Source organism: Pongo pygmaeus, chromosome 23 (assembly GCF_028885625.2).
Source record: "Pongo pygmaeus isolate AG05252 chromosome 23, NHGRI_mPonPyg2-v2.0_pri, whole genome shotgun sequence".
Lineage (NCBI taxonomy): Eukaryota > Metazoa > Chordata > Mammalia > Primates > Hominidae > Pongo > Pongo pygmaeus.
In genome coordinates this window covers 44331521-44352839 of record NC_085931.1, presented here as the reverse complement: position 1 = coordinate 44352839, position 21319 = coordinate 44331521, and the positions used below count along the sequence as shown (strand labels likewise).

Here is a 21319-nt window from a genome sequence, read left to right as displayed (position 1 = left end):
CTTCATTGTGGGCCTCAAAAGATGAAAAGGTGTTTTCCAGGATGATTGGGTGGGAATGGTGTTCCAGGCATGACCTCACTTAATCTTCCCAAGTCTCACAAGGTAAATCCTTTTTCATTTTATAAGTCAGAAAATGAAGGATCACACAGGTTAAGTCACTTTTCTTGCCCAGTCACACAGCTAAATATGACAGAGCTGAGATTCCAACTCACATCTGTCTGATTCCAAGTCCGCAGCGTTTTCCTCTGATACAGCAATGAGTTTCTACCTGAAAATATTTTCCAATGAAAACATGATATGTAACATAATGACTGTATAGAACTATTGTATGGGACTGTATACAGTCCTCTTGTGTAGGGCTATTCTGCATGAACTCTGTTTGGATTACATGGATTTTAGAGGGTTAACTCCAGAACAGAGCCCCTTAATAATACTGTATCCTTGAAAGGACATTTGAATTTTTTTTGTTTTTTTTTTAGACGGAGTCTCACTCTGTCGCCCAGGCTGGAGTGCAGTAGTACGATCTCGGCTCACTTCAAGCTCCACCTCCCGGGTTCACACCATTCTCCTGCTTCAGCCTCCCGAGTAGCTGGGACTACAGGTGCCTGCCACCACACCCTGCTAATTTTTTTTTTTTTTGTATTTTAAGTAGAGATGGGATTTCACTGTGTTAGCCAGGGTGGTCTCGAACTCCTGACCTCGTGATCCACCCGGCTCGGCCTCCCAAAGTGCTGTGATTACAGGCGTGAGCCACTGCGCCCGGCCAGAACATTTGAATTTTAAACAACAGACTCAGAGGCTGAATTTTAGACCCCAGTCCATTTATAAATTGGGAATTGAGTACACCTAAAAGAAAAATCCTAAAGCAGAAGAGAATAAAACAAGAGAAAACATGCCAGCCATAGGAGGAAATGATATATCTTCTTAGGGGCAATTTGTAGCATTTGCATAAAAAAAGTAGCCCATAACTCAAGCATTGAAACATTTTATAATAGAGTTGTGTCAGTTTCTACATTTTTGGGGGAAGATGAGGGGCTACCATCTATCAGCATACTGAACATGTCACAGCTAAGCAGACTACAGTGAAAAATGAGGCAGGGAAAACACAGGGAAATAAGAATGATGAATGTTAAGGTTGATTTTGGAGGATTGGGATGGATCAAGGAAGAAAAAAACAGTTGGTTTGGGGGAGAAGATCTAAAATCTCGAATTACTGCCTTCCAGTCAGACTTCTTTTTCACTTCAGGCCAGTGCCGGTTTCATTTCATTGTATGACCTACGTCCAAGGGCTGTCAGTGTTTTATGATCTCTGTGTAAACTGCTGTGACCAGTAAACTCAAGGAGTCCTCAGGATTAAATATGAGGCAGCTGGCTCCTGTTTAAGTAGCCTGTCCTTTGGGACTATTGCCCTGTGGCTTGTACGCTGGGATCTCTCATTCCCCCGGCAGACATGGCAGAGCACCCACTCTGGGCCAGGCTGTCACTGAGTTCTTTAACTCACCCTAACCAAGTCTTTTCATCTGAAAAACTAGGAACTTTTCCTCATGACTTTATAGAAGAGATGGAAAGATTAAAAGGGACAATACATAAAGTAGTACAAGGCTTTGAGACATTCTAGTAAACCTATTATTCTTTTGTGTATAATTTTTTTTTTCTTTTTTGAGACGGAGTTTCATTCTTGTTGCCCAGGCTGGAGTGCAATGGTGCAATCTCGGCTCCCCTCAACCTCCGCCTCCCGGGTTGAAGCGATTCTCCTGCCTCAGCCTCCCAAGGAGCTAGGATTATAGGCATGGGCCACCACGCCTGGCTAATTTTGTATTTTTGGTAGAGATGGGGTTTCTCCATGTTGGTCAGGCTGGTCTCGAACTCCCGAACTCAGGTGATCTGCCTGCCTCAGCCTCCCAAAGTGCTGGGATTACAGGTATGAGCCACTGCGCCAGGCATCTTTTTTGTATAAATTTAAGTGGTACAAGTGCAGTTTTGTTACGTGGATATATTACATAGTGATGAAGTCGGGGCTTTTAGGATAACCATCACCCAAAATAATGTACATTGTACCCATTACGTAATTACTCATCCATCTCCCCTCTCCCACCCTCCCACCCTTTAGAGTCTCCAATGTCTGTTATTCCACACTCTTTGTGCATGTGCCCTCACTATTTAGCTCCCACTTAAAATGAGAACATGTAGTTATTTAGCTTTCTGTTTCTGAGTATTTCACTTAAAATAAGGCCTCCAGTCCCATCCATGTTTTCATTCTTTTTCATGACTGAATAGTATTCATATATATATACCTACACTCCACATTTTCTTTCTCCATTAAGCCATTGATGGACACTTAGGCTGACTCTGTATCTTTGCTATTGTGAATAGTGCTGCAGTGAACACACAAGTATAGCTATCTTATTGTTACAGTGATTTCTTTTCCTTTGGGTAGATACTGAGTAGTAGGATTGTTAGATTGAATGGTGGTTCTGTTTTTAGTTCTTTGAGAAATCTCCATGCTGTTTTCCATAGAGGTACTAATTTGCATTCCCACCAACAGTGTATAAGCATTCTCTGGGAATAGTTTCCATTTGGCTAGTGGGCAGACACATAAAAAGGCACTCTTCCTGCTTCTCTGTTCTGTCTTATTTCTTTTCTTTTCTTTTTTCCTTTTTCTTTTTTTTTTTTTTTTTTTTTTTTGATATGGAGTCTTGCTCTATTGCACAGGCACAGTGCAATGGCGTGATCCCCGCTCACTGCAGCCTCTGCCTCCCAGGTTCAAGCAGTTCTGCCTCAGCCTCCCGAGTAGCTGGGATTACTGGCACACACCACCACACCAGTTAATTTTTGTATTTTTAGTAGAGATGGGTCTCACCACGTTGGCCAGGCCGGCCTCAAACTCCTGACTTCAAGTGATCTGCCCACCTCAGCCTCCCAAAGTGCCGGGATTACAGGCATGAGCCACCATGCCCGGCCAACTCTCTTATTTCGAAGATGGGAAATAGAGACACGCAAAGGGGAAATGACTTGCCTAAGGTTAAACACCAGTTGGTGGCACAGCTGGGATAGTACCTGACCTTCACATCATGTGTCCTTGGATCATGCCAGAGAATGGCAGGCTAAGCAGACGGGACCTTGGGTGACTTAAGCTTGAGTCTGTTGTCTTCCCTCAGCACTCATCCATTTTTTGCTCCTGGATAATTTTCAGAACTGAACTCTTTTGAGTTTTATTGATTTCAGTTGTCCTTCATTGGCTTTGTTACACATAGCTGATAAACTTCCAATGCAGTTATTGCTAGAAACAACAACAAGATTCCTAGAAGCAAAGTGATGTCTCTGGAAATTTTACCCTACGACAGCATTTTCCAGAGTATATGTCCAAACAGTTCTAAGAGGTGTTAATTGGATTTATTTAAAACGGGGGAACTGGGGAGGAGGATGGGGAGAGCAGAGTTCTATGTACTACATACCAAATACTGTATTAGGAAGTCCTGCAGCCAGAAAATCTGATTGATTTTGTTGATCCCCAGCATTTCCCACATCTATTTTATATCAACACACAGGAAAGACCCCTTTGATTATAGAATGCCTGGTAGGACAAGTTCCTTAGAAGCCCACACTTCCTTACATAAATACTGGCTCTATTAAGAAGGGCACAATTTTGAGCAAAGGAAGCACCATTGTAAAGCAGTATTTGGCGACCATGGACATCAAGCCACTAACTGAGAGCCTCCCATATAGAAGGCTCGGGTGCATGATATTAACACTGGGCCTCAGAAAGCCAGAGGGCTAGGCAGAGAAAGGGTGGTCCAGGAGGAGCTAGAAGATCTACTTTTGAGATTCTGGAAAAGACCATAAATTGAATGAATCATCGGTTCATAGCTTGGCCGTGATCAGAGAAGAGTAACCAAGGTGAGCAAGAGACCAAGGTTTAATTTTCCGGTTATCACGAAGGGGACAGGCAGGTAGCATATCCAGGTGTAAATTTGGAGATCCAAACTATCCTTGAGGAAAGGGCTGCAAAACGCATTTCAGCCTAGCAAGCTACCCAGTACTGAGTGCCCGTTGCATGCAAGGGTTTTAAGACGCTTAGTGAAGTTGAGGATATAGAGACAAGTTCATCATAATTCCTGCCCTGAAAAAGCCTTACAAACAGGGGAGACAGAAGTTTCAACTGCTAATTTCCACATGATGTGAACAATACTGTGCAATATTGCTTAGAGGTCTCCAGGTCAGAAATGAAGGTGCTACATAAAGAGGGATAGTATGAATGAACACAGGGACCTAAAAGATCATGGTGTCCAGAAATAACAAGGAGATAAGCAGAGAGTTCAGGCTGTGTACGAAGAAGCTTGGAATTTAAACTATGGGTCACAGTACTAAAATATTTCTGATCTGGCGTATTCCAATGCAAACATTTTTATTGTGGTACATGAATACACTATAAAACAGAAAAGTTTCATTTTATTATATGTTTGAGTCATTTTAAGTTAATTTAGTAATAATAAACCCTTTTGCTCTTATGAAAAACATTATTAAGTATTCATATGTTTAAACATAGCAATATTATTGAATGTGCTTCATTATTTTTGAAATGTTGGTTTAGTACTTTGTGACACAGTGATTCATAGTCTTAGTTTTAAGGGCATGTTATACAAATACTTGAATTTAATGGCTATGACTGCAAAAAAAGATCCCTCCTAAAATTCACAGATCCAAATGGAAAAAAAGTACATCATTGGCTGGCTGAATACATTTTATACTCATTGTTTCAGTTTAATCCAAAAGTCATACAAAGATATTTGTAGCATTCAGCTATTATATTTAAGTCTCTCTTGATGACCATCATTTGCTTTTGCTAATTTATTAAATATTCTTTAGCATTTTGATAACACATTCAAAACCCACCGTACAATAAGTCCTCACTTAATGTCATCGATAGGTTCACGGAAACTGTGACTTTTAACTGAAACAACACACTGTGTGCCATAGGAACTTAATTCTTGTTTATATCAACTAACAAGGTAAATTGATTTCTTTATAGTGTATATAATTTCACTTGAAGTTGCAGCCTCCAAGAACTTATTAACCTTAAGTGAAGACTGTAATTTTTTTTATTTGGAAGTTAATTTTCAAAGTTAAATCTATTTTGAAGTTTTCTAAGTATATAGAAATGAGGGCTTTGATAGGTAACATCATTTTTTGGCCTCACAATCCCATAACGATGGAAACAATTTCAAACATTTATTTTCTAAAAGCTCTATCCTATTTCAGAGCTTCTGTCTGAAAGCACAATATTTACTTTCTCATTTGTCACCTTTCCACTGAAGGGTCAGATTTAAAATGTGTGTGTGTTTTCAAAAGTGTGAGATAGAATACTACCAGCAACCATCCTTTCTTCACATGTGCCATCTCTTACATGTCCTTTGCTTTGAGTTAGCCAGCAAAGCTGGGTGTTACAGATTTTCACTGCCACCTCTCATGTCATTAGAAAGTATTGTACAATTGTAATGCTATTTTTAGTCTTGGCTTTATAAAATTATCTAAATCAATGGCATCTAGCAGCGCTTGTGCCTGCTGGCCTCAGGTACTCTGTTGCAGGCTTGCTTAGCAATGATGGAGTCAAGGAATTCATTGCCTGGTGCTGACTCTGTGACCTTACTCCAGAATCCTTTTGTTATTCCAGTTAAAGCACCGTACCTCTAATGATTCCACGTACTCTCTTTTCATAAAATATTGTTATCATTAAAGTAGGAATTTACTGCTCAGTATATAACTCTGCAGGACAGCTTTCCTTTAGTGCTCACAAAAAAGTCATTCTTTGTGTCTTTCATTCTCTAAACAGAATCTATCACATAGTGTAAGCCTACACACAGTACTCTGTACTTTGATTTAATTCCATAGCAAATCTCCCATGTAATTCAGTCTAATACTAGTTGCTTCCATCCTTCAGCGTGGTTTTCTCTGACTCTTCCTGCAATATTTGCTGACAAAGGAACTTACTTCATTTTGTTACCATATTATCTTTGTATATTTTTACAGCCATTTTTGCCAAGGCAAAAAGAAAAAGAAAAACAAGTATTCTCCTTACTGGACTTTATTATCCTTTACTCTGATGAAAGAAATCGCTAAAGAGACTTCTAACCTCTTTTCACAGAGTTCAGTGAAACATTGTCAAGCTTAAGACCGACTTTCACAAGACTTTAAGACCGACTTTCACAAGACTTTAAACATCATCCAGAAATTATGGCAACTTCATCTGCATATTCTGAATGCTTTGTTTTTAAATGTCTTGCTAATCACACATCTTTGTACTAACATTAAGTAATATATCAAGGCGTAATACACAATTTGAAGTTCTTCCTGAAAGATAGTGGTTGTAAATTCATGTTTCAAATAGTCTTGAGAATTTACATTTTTTGCCAATTTTTTGTCAGATCCAATTAGGGAGTCATTTCTCTACTTTGTAATGGAGCTAAGGAAGAGCTTATACTGGGAACAGAAGTGTCAGCTCAGCTGTTTTCTTGCTATTCACATCAGCTTGTCTTATTGGTATTCTCAATCTGTAGCTCCTTTGTAGAACTCCCTTTTTTAATTATAAACTTTTATTTGGAAGGATGTTAGACTTAAAATTTTAAAAGGTAGCATAAAGAGTTTGTATATATCTGTCATTCGGTTTCAATTTCCCCTCACATTAACATCTTTTTTTTGGTGGGAGGCGGGGAATGGAGTCTTGCTCTGTCGCCCAGGCTGGAGTGCAGTGGTGCGATCTCAGCTCACTGCAACCTCCACCTCCCAGGTTCAAGCAATTCTCTCCCTGCCTCAGTCTCCCAAGTAGCTGGGATTACAGGCGCCTGCTACCACACCTGGCTAATTTTTGTATTTTTTTTTAGTAGAGACGGGTTTCACCATGTTGGCCAGGCTGATCTTAAACTCCTGACCTCAGGTGATCTGCCCACCTCAGCCTCCCAGAGTGCCGGGATTACAGGCATGAGCCACCGTGCCTGGCCAGCATCTTCTAACAGTGGTACATTCATCAAAACTGACAAACCAACATCAATATATTGCTTTTCAAGTAAACTTCAAGCTTTCGTTGTGTTTCACTCAATTTTTCCAATTAAGCTTTATTTCCTTAGTCTCCTTGTGTCTGTCATAATTTCACAGTCTTTCCTGGTTTTTTGTGACTGACCTCAATAGTTTTGTGGAGTACTGGTGAGGTAGTTTCTAAAATGTCCCTTAAGTTGGTTTGTCTAGTATACTTTCTCACAATTACACTGAGAGGATAGGTTTTTGGAAAGACTATCACAGATGTGACGTGCCCTCCTCCTCACATTGTGTCAGGAGGTACATGATGCCCACATACAACATCACTAGGGATGTTAGCCATTCTTATGTAGTAAAGGCAATGTTTGCTAGGTTCCTCCACTATAAAGTTACTAATTTTCGCCAGGGCGTGGGTGCTCACACCTGTAATCCCAGCACTTTGGGAGGCTGAGGCAGGTGGATCATGAACGCAAGAGATCTAGACCATCCTGGCCAACATGGGGAAACCCCATCTCTACTAAAAATACAAAAATTAGCTGGGTGTGGTGGTGCACGTATGTAATCCCAGCTACTCGGGAGGCTGAGGCAGGAGAATCACTCGAACCCGGGAGGCGGCGGTTGCAGTGAGCCAAGATTGCGCCACTGCACACCAGCCTGGGTGACTCTGTCTCAAAAAAAAAAAAAAGTTCCTAATTTTCCCTTTGATACCTTATTTTTTGGAAGTGAGTCATTATATCTACCCCGCAATGGAAGTGGAGGGATTAAGATCCGTCTCCTCGAAAAAGGAGTAGTAGTATCTACATATATTATTAGAATTTCTCTGTAATTAAAGATTGGTCACTTTTTCTCATTTATATTTATTTATTTTAAAAATCATTTATGTCTATATATACTCATTTATTTTATACTTTGGGTTATAATGCAGGACTCTTCTTTAAGGCATTATTCATTTTGTGCGGGTTATTTTAATTAAATATTAGCAATTATAAAATAATATTATGAAATGCACTAAAAATAAGTAATAGTATGGTTGGTTGGTAGAAGACTTTGCCAGATTCATTTAAACCCCAGAACACCTCAGTATTTGAGAGCGCCATGCCACCATATCATGCCTTCTGCATTGATGCAGCTACATATGGGTGCTCACATGACTTAGCCTCTCCCCTCTCTCCCTCTCTGCCTTTGCTTTTCTCTGTTATGGCAGGGTGGCTTCCTGAGGCCTCCAGCCAGTAGGTAGAGCTTAGTCATTCAACAGATATTAATTGCACACTTGCTATGAGCTTAGTCATTCAACAGATATTAATTGCACACTTGTTATGAGCTTAGTCATTCAACAGATATTAATTGCACACTTGCTATGAGCTTAGTCTTTCAACAGATATTAATTGCACACTTGCTATGAGCTAGACACTGGTTACACAATACTGAACAAGACAATGCAGGCCTTTGCTCTTCTTGAACTTACATTCTAGTGCAGAATACAGCTATCACACAAGAAAACAAATGATCAATTGTCATTTCAGGCAAAATATGCAATGAAAACATAAAGAAATCTAAGGCTAATGGAAGAGTGACTAGCACTCATGAACCCAAATTGAAGAGAGAAGCCCCTTTTCTCTTAATGTCTCCTCAAAAGGACTCTGTTGACCCTTCATGGGACAGGTATCCATGCAAGAACCCATCTCTGTGTTCTTAGGAATGGTCAGGAATGACTCACTGGTCAGCTGGAGGCCGTGTCTGTGCTTCTGGCTGGTCAGGCATGACTGATAGCCCCATTAGAGTCATGGGAAGAAGGCCTGATCTACTTCTGCAAAGGACGGTGATGCAGGGCAGACAAAAGAGCGATAGTGGGCCTCACAGAAGGTGCCTGCTGGGAACCAGGAAGCACAGCTACCTCTCCCAGGGTTTCCAAGCAGCAAATCCTACGGTGCCCACCCCCAAGGGCATTACTGAAATTCGGCCAAGTTGGCAACATCCCACGGGACTCAAGCCAGCTGCTCCTCCACCTACCTTGGTCAAATTCCTCAGCTAAGGATCCCATGCCAACCTCTAGAAGTGGGATCTGCTTCCTTCTAGCCTGCCTGTCCTCCAATCACACTCCCGAGGAGGACACTGTGGGGAGGCTAAAATGTGAATACAGTCTTAGTAATTAATTCCATAGAGACAGGAAAAATACGGGCTGGTTATCACTCCTGGTCTTGTGTGGGTTGTCTGCAGGGAAGTCGCATAAAGACAGCAGTCATTGAGGACACTTAACGCTGTTTGCATCTTTCTTCAATGTCCTGCTATCAAGGCAGCATCAGGAATTCTTTGCATGTAACAGAATCCAGTTCAAATTGGTTTTTACCCCCATTTTATAGCATAAAGGAACCCAGCACATTGAACATGATGAACATTAGAGAAAATACAGCTGAATCGTCTCATGGATTCATGACCTTCCCAGCCCTGAGTATTGTGAAAAGTCTTCATTTTCCTGTTGTCCTTTTATCCCCTCCTTAGCCTCTACCTCCTTGGGCAGGGAAAAATAAGAAATGTTACAGAGAACAGAATAAGAAATGATAGGATATAAGACAAGGCCTGGGATTCATTCATTGGCCTAAGTGTCTACATTTTCCAAGTGAGAGGACTAAGTCATCAATGAGTTGGGTCTTTTTTCTTTGCCTTTCCTGGATAATGATGTGTTTTTGTCTGGGAAGAAATTTTTCTTTTCCTTTTTGGCTGAGACTCCTAAAAACCAAAAGGCAACAGGAATCTGTGTGACAGGAGCCAAAGAGTTATGAGTACCAGGACCCCAGACTGCACTGTGGCAAAACTTTTGTGGCTGAAAGAGATGTCTTGGTATAAAGGGCACCATTTTTATTTAATTTTTATTTAATAGCAATACCTGATAATTGTCAGGAATTGGAAAGGAAAAGGAAGGGGGATGAAAGGGAAGCTTCAGCAGCTCATCAGGAGCATAAAAAAGCTGAGATACAATCCATGGGGAGTCAACAAACATTGACCAAGCCTCCTTTTGCATGCAAAGTTGGATAGAACACAGCTCTTGCGTTGAAGGATCCAGCAGTCCAGGATGTTGCACAGTGTCACTTTAGCTAGTGCTGAGCCTCCCTCAGAGAGAATCATGTGCTAATGGAGTGTGTATATTCCACAGACTTGATTCACATCACAAGCACTGAGCACGGATCTGCTGCAGGCTCCATGGTGGACACCTATATTAGATTCTCCAGAGAAACAGAACCAATAGGAAATAGAATGTATATCTATCTGAAGATACTAATTATGAGAATTGACCCATGGGTTATGGAGGCAGAGAAGGCCCACCATCTGCCATCTACAAGCTGGATTCCCAGGAAAGCCAGTGATGTAATTCAATCTGAGTCTGAAGGCCTGAGAACCAAGGAAGCTGATGGTTAAATCCCTGTATTCGTCCATCTTCATACTTCTATGAAGAAATATCTGAGACTGGGTGATTTATAAAGAAAAAGAGGTTTAGTGGACCCACAGTTCCACCTAGCTAGGTGGAGGCCTCACAATCATGGCAGAAGATGAAGGAGGAGCAAAGGCATGACTTACATGGCGGCAGGCAAGAGGGCATGTGCAGGGACACTGCTGTTTATAAAACCATCAGATCTTGTGAGACTTATTCACGATCAAGAGAACAGCACAGGAAAAACCTGCCCCGATGATTAAATTACCTCCCACCAGGCCCCTCCCACAACACCTGGAGATTATGGGAGCTACAATTCGAGATTAGATTTGGGTGGGGACACAGCCAAACCATATCGGTCCCAGTCTGAAAGGAGGAGAAGACTGAAGTCCCAGCTCAAATAGTGAGCCAAAAAATAAAAATAAAAATAAGCAAATTTCTCCTTCCTCGGCTTTTTCTTCTATTCAGGGCCTCAATGGATTGGACCATGGCTCCCCATACTGGGAAGAGCCATTTGCTTTGCTGAGTCCACTGATGATTCAGATGCTAATCTCATCTGCAAACACCCTCACAAACACACCTAGAAATAATTGTTTCACCAAATATCGGGGCACACCATGATCCAGTCAAGTTAACACCTAAAATTACCTACTACAGTGCCATTACAGCTTTTGTTTCGTTGGTCCTATGCAGCAGGTATTATTAGTTTTTTTAAGAGGTTGAAAAATAGAAGTTCAAATATAGTAGGTAGTTTGGAGTGACAGAAAAGGCAATGGTAAAATTTGAACCTAAGTCTTACCAGATCAGTGCCTTGCCCCTGCCCAACAGCACTCTTGATCTCTGCCTAGTACTTTTTTATTTGGGGTGGGGGGGGGGCGGGGGGAGGGTGGGGACAGAGTCTTGCTCTGTTGCCCAGGCTGGGGTGCAGTGGTGCAATCTTGGCTCACCGCAACCTCCGCCTCCCATCTGCCCAGTACTTTAAACCCATTTTAAAGTGCCTGTGTTTCAGAATAGTCCCCTTTTCGGGTCTGTCCTTGAAGCCTAGCCAGGAGGACCTGCCCTTGGCCTGGCTTCATCTCTGGGCTGTGTTGTCTGTACCTTCCCTATCCTTACCCCTCAGGTTGTGTGACAATCTGCAGTCCCATATTTAAAATCTTGTTTCTTACTCCTCCTTCCCCCATAGAGGTTCTGTTTTCATCCAGCCTTCTTCATTGGTAAGGTGACTCTTTCATGAAGTCTAAACCAGATGTCTTGAATGAACACATGCAATATACCTTTATCTCCATCATTTCATCAGTCCTGATATTGACCACAACTTTGCAAAGTAGTTGTGGTTACGCCCCTTCTACAGATGAGGGGCTGTCTCTGTGATATTAGGCAACTAGGTGCGGGTTACATAGCAACTAAGTGCAGATCAGAGCTGGAGCTGGTTCTGGCTTGTAGGTTTGTCTGCTCCTCGTTTTCTCTCAAGTGTCATAATCCCAAAGATGACAAGGAAAAGGACTTGTGAAAATATTGTCCTTCTCTTTGAAAATCCCAACAAGGGGATAATAGCAGGAGCTTAAACTCCTTCAAAAAAAAATGACAAGCTGTTTGTCCCTTAGACAAAGAAAAGGGGAATATGTTTCTCCATTCCAAATCCCACATTAGTAGAGCTTTTATCATTGATTTACTGTAGACAGACAGAATGTGAGGATTATTGAGAATGCCATCATCATGATTTCCATTCTTGAACCAAAGGGCAGCTACTGAATACTAACTGCGTGCCAGGCACTGTGGCACTCCAAAAGAATAATAAGTCAAGTTCCCTGCCAGCCTGGAAATTCACATCCCAATGGTGCCAGGTGCAGGCATGTAAATAAATAATTACAAGAAGCATGCGATGAGTTCTCTAATAGAGCTAACTGCAAGAGCCTGTAGAGCACTGAAGAAGGACCTAGCAATTGCCTAGGGTGTTATGTTAGGAATGCTTACAATGAGAATCAGAAAACTCAATTTGCAGTGGCTTAAAATAAAGTAGGGGGTTTGAATTTCTTACCTGAGAACTCTAGAGTAAGCAAACACAGGCACTGGCTCATAGGAGAGCAATGTGTTGACCTCTCATGGTCACAAGACGGCTGTCATGGTTCTAGTCATCACATCTCTGTTTACGATAGAAAGGTGAGTGAAGTGAGAAGAGGACACTAGCCATATGTGAACCTTTTTATTAGGAAATCGAATGCTTCCCTATGTAACTTTTTGGGCATTCCTAGGTCACGTGGCCACCCCTGGCTGCAAGGTAGTCTGGGAAATCAGAGACTTGAATCATCATGATTGGCTTGGATCTTGGGTCACGATCCATTCACAGGGGCGGGAGACATTGCAACTACAAACAAAATTAGTGTTCTGTTAGGAAGAATGGGGTGGAGGGGGAGACACGCAAGGGGGTGTCAATGTGAGTGTTCAGGAAAAGCTTTGCAGAACATGTGCATTTGAGCTCAGCCATGAAGGATGAGCTGGCATTGGTAGAAAAGAAGGTAGGAGGCCAGGCACGGAGGCTCATGCCTGTAATCCCAGCACTTTAGGAGGCCGAGGTGGGCAGATCACCTGAGGTCAGGAGTTTGAGACCAGACTGGCCAACATGGTGAAACCTCGTCTCTACTAAAAATACAAAAATTAGCCACGTGTGGTGGCGCATGCCTGTAGTCCCAGCTACTCAGGGGGCTGAGGCGGGAGAATCGCTTAAACCTGGGAGGTGGAGATTGCAGTGAGCTGAGATCGCATCATTGCACTCCAGCCTGGGTGACAAGAGTGAGACTCTGTCTCAGAAAAAAAAGAGAAAAAGAAGAAGGAGGAGGAGGAGGAGGAAAGAAAGAGAGAGAGAGAGAAGAGAGGAAGGAAGGAAAGGAAGGAAGGAAGAGAAAAGAAGGTAGGGCATTGTAGAGAGAAAATAAGGACATTCTAGCAAGGGGGAGAGCATATGGAAAGGCACAGCACCATGAGAGACAGGTTTAAGAAATACTAGGAATGCCTTTTAGGCTGGATATAGAGCTGGAATCATAAGTGGGAGGCAGTTTGCATCAGGCCTACCTATCAGGCTAGGTGTTATTCTGTGGATCATAGAAGGTCAGTTGGAGTGTTGAGATGGAGACCCATTTTCTAATGCCTCTTATCCCAGTAACTTGGAAGAGATAAGATCCATGTTCTTATTCACCTGGCCATTTGCACACAGGCTCTGATTTCTTCACTCTTTTGCACCATTAATTATGAACCCTCTGGGGTCTAAGTGCATCAGAAGTGTTGGCTGGACTCTTTCCACAGCCTTGTCCTGGCACTGAGGTCTTGTTTCTGCCTTTGAACTGCTTTCTTCTGTGCCCTTGATGGGTGATAGAGTTTCTCGTGTCTCCTTTAATCACATTGACTTCTGCTGCCTTCCCAGATGATGTTTAAGTTTCCTGGACAGTAATCAATTTCTGTCAATTTTCTCTGGCTCAGTAGAGGCTGACTCCAAGTCTGCACATATACTCAGCCTTTATAGGCATTTCAGATCCAATCAGATCACACCCATGGGGCCCCTGATGCTTGGCAGCTCCTGCAGCCCACCTGGCATGCAACTTCCATGCCTCCCTCTGTCTGCTTCCTGCCAGACTGGAGGCTCCGACTGTGTATCTGGGAAATCCTAAATCACCCTGCAGCCTTAGTATCCCAGGGGTGGGTATTAGAAGGGGAAAGTAAGTTTCATTTCTGATCCTGTCATCTTTTGTCAATCTCATGTTCATTTAATGATGACAGATATGGGAGAAATAAGGGACACAGAATTCTAATTTTTCTATCTGCTTGGGTTCAAATCCTGACTCTCCTACTTTCTAGCTATGTAACTTCAGGCAATGTGCTAAACTTTTCTCACCTGACAGGCAACATAGTAAGAGCATCACTTGTCTCATGGAGTTGTGTAAAGAGTAAATGAGCTATCAGAAGCAAAGTTTTCAGGGCAGTGCCTGGCATACAGTAAGTGTCTGATATATGTTAGCTGCTAATAATAATTATTATTATTACTGCTTGATAACGTGCCTCAGAAAGTGGAACAAGTTATCACAGATTTTCATCACAATCCTTGTAGATCCACATGCACTTATCAGCTCCTTACAAAAATCTATTTTGAGCGCATTCTCCAGTGTCACTCTGTCTCAGATGTGAAAGCCTGTCAGTAAATGTCTACACCACCAGCTTTTACTGCCCCCAAGCCAGCAATAATGGCCGATTCTTTCCCTCAAGGGACCAGGACAAGACATTCCTTAGTAGTCACCAGCTTGCTGCCCCCAAGCCAGCAATGATGGGTGATTCTTTCCCTCAAGGGACCAAGACGTAACATTTCTTAGTAGTCAGACAAACACTGATAAAAAATATATATATGTATCAGCAACACAGATCCTAAGTCAGATTTTCAGAGTGAGAGATGTGGTTTAGTGGAAAGAGCAGTGGCCCAGGAGACAGAAGCTGGCCTCTACTTCTACCTCTGCTGTGTGACTCTGGGTAAGTCACTTTCCCACTCTGGGTCTTGGTTTCTTTCCACTTAATGTGCCCTTCCCAGGAAAAATCAGCAACAGCCTCTTTAAATGCACGTTATCATACTTGTAATTTAAAATGGACAGTTTTATGATACCTTCCTCTCTATCTAAGTTGTAAGTTTCAGGAAGAGAGTATGGTCTCTTTTGTGTATCTCTGCATTCACAGCCCCCAGGTCAGTGTCTGGCACAAAATCAGTGCTCATCTTACTATCTGTTGAATGAATAAATGAGATATAATAGAAAGAAAATCATTTCTGAGTGTGATGGTTAAAACTGAGTGTCAACTTGATTGGATTGAAGGATACAGAGTATTGATCCCAGGTGTGTCTGTGAGGGTATTGCCAAAAGAGATTAATATTTGAGTCAGTGGGCTGGAGAAGGCAGATCCACCCTTAATCTGGTGGGCACCATCTAATCAGCTGCCAGCAAATATAAAGCAGGCAGAAACATGTGAAAAGGAGAGACTGGCCTAGCCTCCCAGCCCACCTCTTTCTCCCGTGCTGGATGCAAGTTCTTCATTTTTGGGACTTGGACTGGCTCTCTTTGCTCCTCAGCTTGCAGACAGCCTATTGTGGGACCTTGTGATCATGTAAGTTAAGACTTAATAAACTCCTTTATATATCTACCCTATTAGTTCCGTCCCTCTAGAGAACCCTGACTAATATACTGAGCAAGACAGATCTGATTTTGTTTTAGGCTTGAGCACGTACTCACTTAGTGACCCTGGGCTAGTCTGACGCTCAGACTCATCCTCTGTAAAATGAAGATAATAATAGAAACCACCATACCAGGTTGTTTTGATTGAATGAGATCCCACAATCACATTTGTGAATTTTGAGGGGGAGTGGGAGACAGTCTATTACATCTAATAAGCTATTCAGCCCCCGCAGGAGAGAGTAAGGACAGTAGGGGGCTATTGAGGGAAAGGTGAGGGCTATTTTGTTTCCTCTATAATCCCTTGATCACATTCAATGTAGAGAAGTAAATAATAGGTATTATGTATTTAATATCCATATATATGTATATGGATACATACATACATAAAAAACCCTGGCCTGGCCAGATGCAGTGGCTCAAAGTGCTGTAATCCTAGCAGTTTGAGAGGCTGAGGCAGGAGGATCGCTTCAGTTTAGGAGTTTGAGACCAGCCTGGGCAACACTACAAAAAATAAACAAAATTAGCTGGGCATGGTGGTGTGTGCCTGTAGTCCCAGCCACTCAGGAGAAGGATCACTTGAGTCTGGGAGATTGAGGCTGCAGTGAGCCCAGATTGCACCACTGTACTCCAGCCTGGGTGATAGAGCATAGACCCTGTCTCTAAAACAACAAACAAACAAACAAAAAACACCAGCCTAATGTCTAGCATATAATGGGTATTAAATACATGATAGCTATTTAGGTTGGTGCAAAAGTAATTGCAGTTTTTGCAATTTTAATGGCAAAAACCGCAAGTACTTTTTGCACCAAACTAAATATTATTTATTTAGATCCTAGCACAAGGTAATGGAGTATTCTATGTCCTGATGATTAAAAACTCAGGTGCAAAATGTAAATCTGAATATACCTTAATAGATTTTTGAATGGGCTTGCCGATCAGAGGGAGTCGGATTGGAAAGCACTCTTCAGAACCGCCTTTGCTTGCCCATTACCTTGCCATCCACTCCCGCATCTTCCTTCTTATATAACACCAGCACTTGCCTGTAGTGAACACACAAACTAGACAGATGCTGAGCGGGACGAGGCTTGATGAGCTAACAGATGGCTTGGGGTGGGTTGTGGGGCACCAGGAGACCTGGGTCCTAGTCCCAACCCTGACTTGGCACAGACTCACCATGTGATGTTGGGCAGACACATTTCTCTGTAAATTTCACTCTCCTCGTCTGTAAAATGCTCAGCCCTTTAGGACTAGATATGACAGTAGTTAAGAACCTCAGGTTTAGGCTTTAGAGCTGGCTTCCAGTCTCAGCACTGCAACTTACCAGCTGTGAGATATAGGCAAGTCACATACCATCTCCATAAAGTGGACAATGGGATTCAAATGGGCTTGTTTGGAGGATTTAATGAGACCATGTCTTTTAAGTACCTGGCAGATTTGTGCACAATCCATTAAGCTTTGTTTGCGGGGTCCATAGGCCAGCCCTTCTTTTCACTTAGTTTAAGTTTCTCCCTGTTGAGGAAGCTTACATTTCCTCAGTCAGATCCACATCCATCAACCTTCCTGCTGGTTCAGCACTTGGCAAGCACTGGAATCATTTGCAAAGACGACACGATCCCCCCACTGGGTGTGAGTGACACCAGCCCACGTGCAATTATTTTAATGCATGGCCCAGGATCTTATGCCCAGATCAAATGTGTTCTCAGGGGAGAGTCTTCCTTTTCCTACCCTTCAAAAGGCACAAGAAGAAAAGCACATATTGCACACTCATCCGTCCCTGAAATGTAAGCCTCATCAAATAGTTTCATCCCTGCCAGCCATCTCTACCCTCCTGAATGCTGAGTGCTTTCTTCCTGACTGATGCCGGCAGGAAGGAGAAAGGAAGGCAGAGCTCCTCCTTCCCTGCCCCATCTTTGAGAGGGAAGGAGACCCACACTTACGGAGCTACTCTAACATGCAAGCACTGAGCTAGACATTTGTTTAACCCTCTTACCTACTTTGTCAGGCTTGCTGATCCCCACCTTGCACTTGAGGAAACAGGTTCCAAGAAGAGAAACGAGTTGTTTGAGGACACACACAGCTAAGTAAAGAGCATAGCTGGAATTCAGACCTTGGCTGGTCTGAAGTCCATAGTTCTTACTCTGGCTACTGTATCATTCATTGTTGGTTATGGGAGTTCGTGGGGATGTGGTTTGGACCAAATAGGTTTCCCATAATTCATTGTGCCATGAGAGAGAAAACTGGTCTTCTAGAGCAGTATTTATCCAGCCAGCTTCAATGGGTATTGCTAATGCACATTCCCAAAACAGAGGACAGAGAGAGCTGGGTCTTCCAGTCCTCTCTTCAGATGGCAGGCTCTGGACCCTGCTGCAGACTCTCATAGGTGGAACCCAACCAAAGGAGGGAAGCAGGAAGTAACTGAGCTGTGGATACCCAGTTCCTTCCCTCAGTGTCTTAGTCCAGTCTGGCTGCTTGATGTTTATTTCTCAGTTTCTGGAGGCTGGGAAGTCCAAGGTTAGGGTGCTGGCAGATTTGGTGTCTGGTGAGGGCATGCTTTCCAGTTCATAGTCGGCACCTTTTCCATCTGTCTTCACATGGTGGAAGCGAGCAAGGGAGCACTTTGGGGTCTCTTTTCTAAGGGCACTAATCCGCTCATGAGGGTTCTTCCCTCGTGACCTAATGACTTCTCGAAGATGCCACCTCCTAATGTCATCACCTTGGCGATTAAGCTTTCAACATGTGAATTTTGTGGGGGAATGGGAGACAGTCCATTACATTTGATATACTGTTCAACCCCCGCAGGAGGAGAGAGTAAGGATAGTAGGGGGCTATTGAGGGAAAGGCTATTTCATTTCCTCTATAATCAGACAAAGCATGAAACAGAATGTTTTAAAAGCTTGGCTTCTGTCCTCCACAGTGTATAGGAAAGAACGTGGGCTTGGGAATCAGACCTGCTTGTGTTTGAAGCCTAGCTCCCATGTTTACCAGCCAGGTGGCCATAGGCAGGTCACTTCTTCACTGTTTCTTCCTCTTTACAATTGCATGCCTTGCTAGGGTCATTGTGAGGACTAAAAGAAGCCAATGAATGTAAAACTGCTGGTGAAGTGTTCAACCCATGGGTGAGCCCCCCAGGAGAAGGCTCCCAGCCAAGGGCATGAGCAGTGGCCACTCAGTACAGGCTTCCCTTTCCCATCACAGGTGTCCCATGGAGGGTTCTCTGGGGACTGTGCTCAGGTATTCACGCCATTGCACTGGGCTCAGCCTTGCCTTGGTGTCTGCCAAGGAGCATTGAGAATATGATCATATATGACCAGGGTCACCTCACAGTGCAGACCCCTTGGGGTCTTTCCTTGGCTTAGCTGTTTTTAATGGTGTGTGATTTCCATCACCTGGACTCGACCTGTCCCCTTGGACCCTCTGCCTCCACCCATCATTCAGGGTTCAGCTTATGTGGCTCAAGTGTGAGAGACCATCTGATTGGCCCAGCCATCAGTTTCCTGGGTCCCTGTGTGCTGATCTCAGACACAGTGCAAGCCCAGTAAGTAGTTAAGCAGGTAGACTCTGGAACCAGTTTTCAGAGGTTCCAAGCCTACTTTTCTGTGACCACAGGCAAATTACAGAGTCTTTCTGTACCTCTACTTCCCCATCTGTAAAATGGAGTTAATAATCATGCTGCCCCATAGGCCTGTTATGAGTATTAAATGAACTAATACAAATTATGTCTTGCTGATCATGGTTATTCTATAGTAATAATGAATCATTTTTAATACTAACAATGAATGCCACCAGATATTAATAATAAATTAAGGTGCTTTCTTAAAATAAATTTTAGTACTATTAAATATTCTAGGCCAGGTGTGGTAGCTCACACCTGTAATCCCAGAACTTTGGGAGGCCAAGGTGGGAGGATCACTTGAGTCCAGGAGTTTGAGACCAGCCTGGGCAACATGGCAAAACCCCATCTCTACAAAATACAAAAACTTAGCTGTGCATAGTGGCATGTGCCTGGTCCCAGCTATTCAGAGGGCTGAGGTGGGAGGATCACCTGAGCCCAGGAGGTCGAGGCTGCAGTGAACCAAGAGTGCACTTTGTTATGACCATGTCATAAACAAATAAATAAATATTTTATAAATATTTTATTGGTTTTCCCAGATTTTTTTTTGTGTGCATATCTTGTCTCTCCAATCAAACTGTCTGCAAGGCTTTCTGTCTCGGCTGGAAGTTACAGCGGACTCTTAACCATCATCCTAGGCTCTAGTTTTGCATCTCCCATCCTGCGACTTGCATCTTCTTCATTATAAATAGAGTGATCTTTCTGAAACCTGGAGTTATGGATGTTCCTCCTCCTGAAAATCTGCAGTACCTACAGTCTGAGTGCTGACCATGGGCCTCTCAGGTCCAGGGCATGACCCTACGACCCCACTACCAACTACACCTCCCCACATCTTTCTGCCCCTTGTGCTCTAGCTAGAGCACTTGAGTTCTCATGTTCCAAATGAGCCACCCGGCCCCACACAACACATCTTCCCTCTGTCCCAGGCCCTGTCTCCCTCAAGCTCCAGCATAAGCATCTTCTTCTTTGATGCTTCTCTGATCATTCTTCAGCTCTCATTTCTTCTTTTTTTTTTATTTTTTGAGACAGAGTCTCACTTTGTTGCCCAGGCTGGAGTGCAGTGGTGCAATCTTGGCTCACTGCAACCTCCACCTCCTGGGTCAGGTGATTCTCTTGCCTCAGCCTCCTGAGTAGCTGGGATTACAAGCACCTGCCACCACGCCCAGCTAATTTTTATATTTTTGGTGGAGACAGGGTTTCACCATGTTGGCCAGGCTGGTCTTGAACTCCTGACCTCAGGTGATCTGCCCGTCTCAGCCTCCCAAAGTGCTGGCATTACAGGCATGAGCCACCGCACCCGGCCTCTCATTTCTTCTTGATTGCCTCTCCATTATCACATTCAAATTACTTGTTTGTGGACACTTTTCCCCAACTGACCATGAGTGTGCCAAGGGAGGGACCCAGTGTCCCATGTCTCTGGCTGCTTCCCAGCCCTCTATACTGTAGGCACTCAGCAGTCAGAACCAGCATCTATTGAGCACTTACCATGTGCTGGGCATTATTTACATGCTTTATAGGCATGAACTTGTTTATTTTTCAAAAAAGCTTTATGAGACAGTGTATCATTCAACGTCCTGGCTGGAGGCAGAAACCACAGCAATTATTTGAACAGAGAATTTAATCTTTAAAAATAGTTATGAGGCATAAAGTGTTCACTTGGTACGGGAAGCACCACCCTAGAGCTGAAGAAATAGGAGGAGGAGGTAGGACTGATTAAAACCTAGGGCCAGGACCCAGACCTCTAGGATGGCGTCACCAGCTGATTCCAGAGGCAGCGTCACTGGGCTGAGAAGTAGGGACAACGAAGCATGTTCTGAGTGTGAGAAAAACTGCAGAATGGATGTAGCTGCTGCTAAAGAAAGGGGGTGCCACTGCTGGGCTGAAAAAATGGGACTAGGGTGATGCCCACAGGGACAGGAAGCAACAGGAGGAGCAAGCGCCTTTCTCCCCTTCCAGACCCTTCATGTCCCAGTCATGCTGCCTCTGGGTGGCACCTACAGGCAGCAGGTGGCCAAGCAGAATTTGCAGAGTTGTGGCCTAAGCATCACA

General features: G+C 43.3%; 1 protein-coding gene across 4 annotated transcripts in view; it reads left to right on the top strand.

The window, feature by feature from the left end:
• The window catches only part of LARGE1 (LARGE xylosyl- and glucuronyltransferase 1), a 657275-nt gene that overhangs the window by 566863 nt on the left and 69093 nt on the right, over positions 1 to 21319 (top strand). The window lies entirely within an intron of this gene.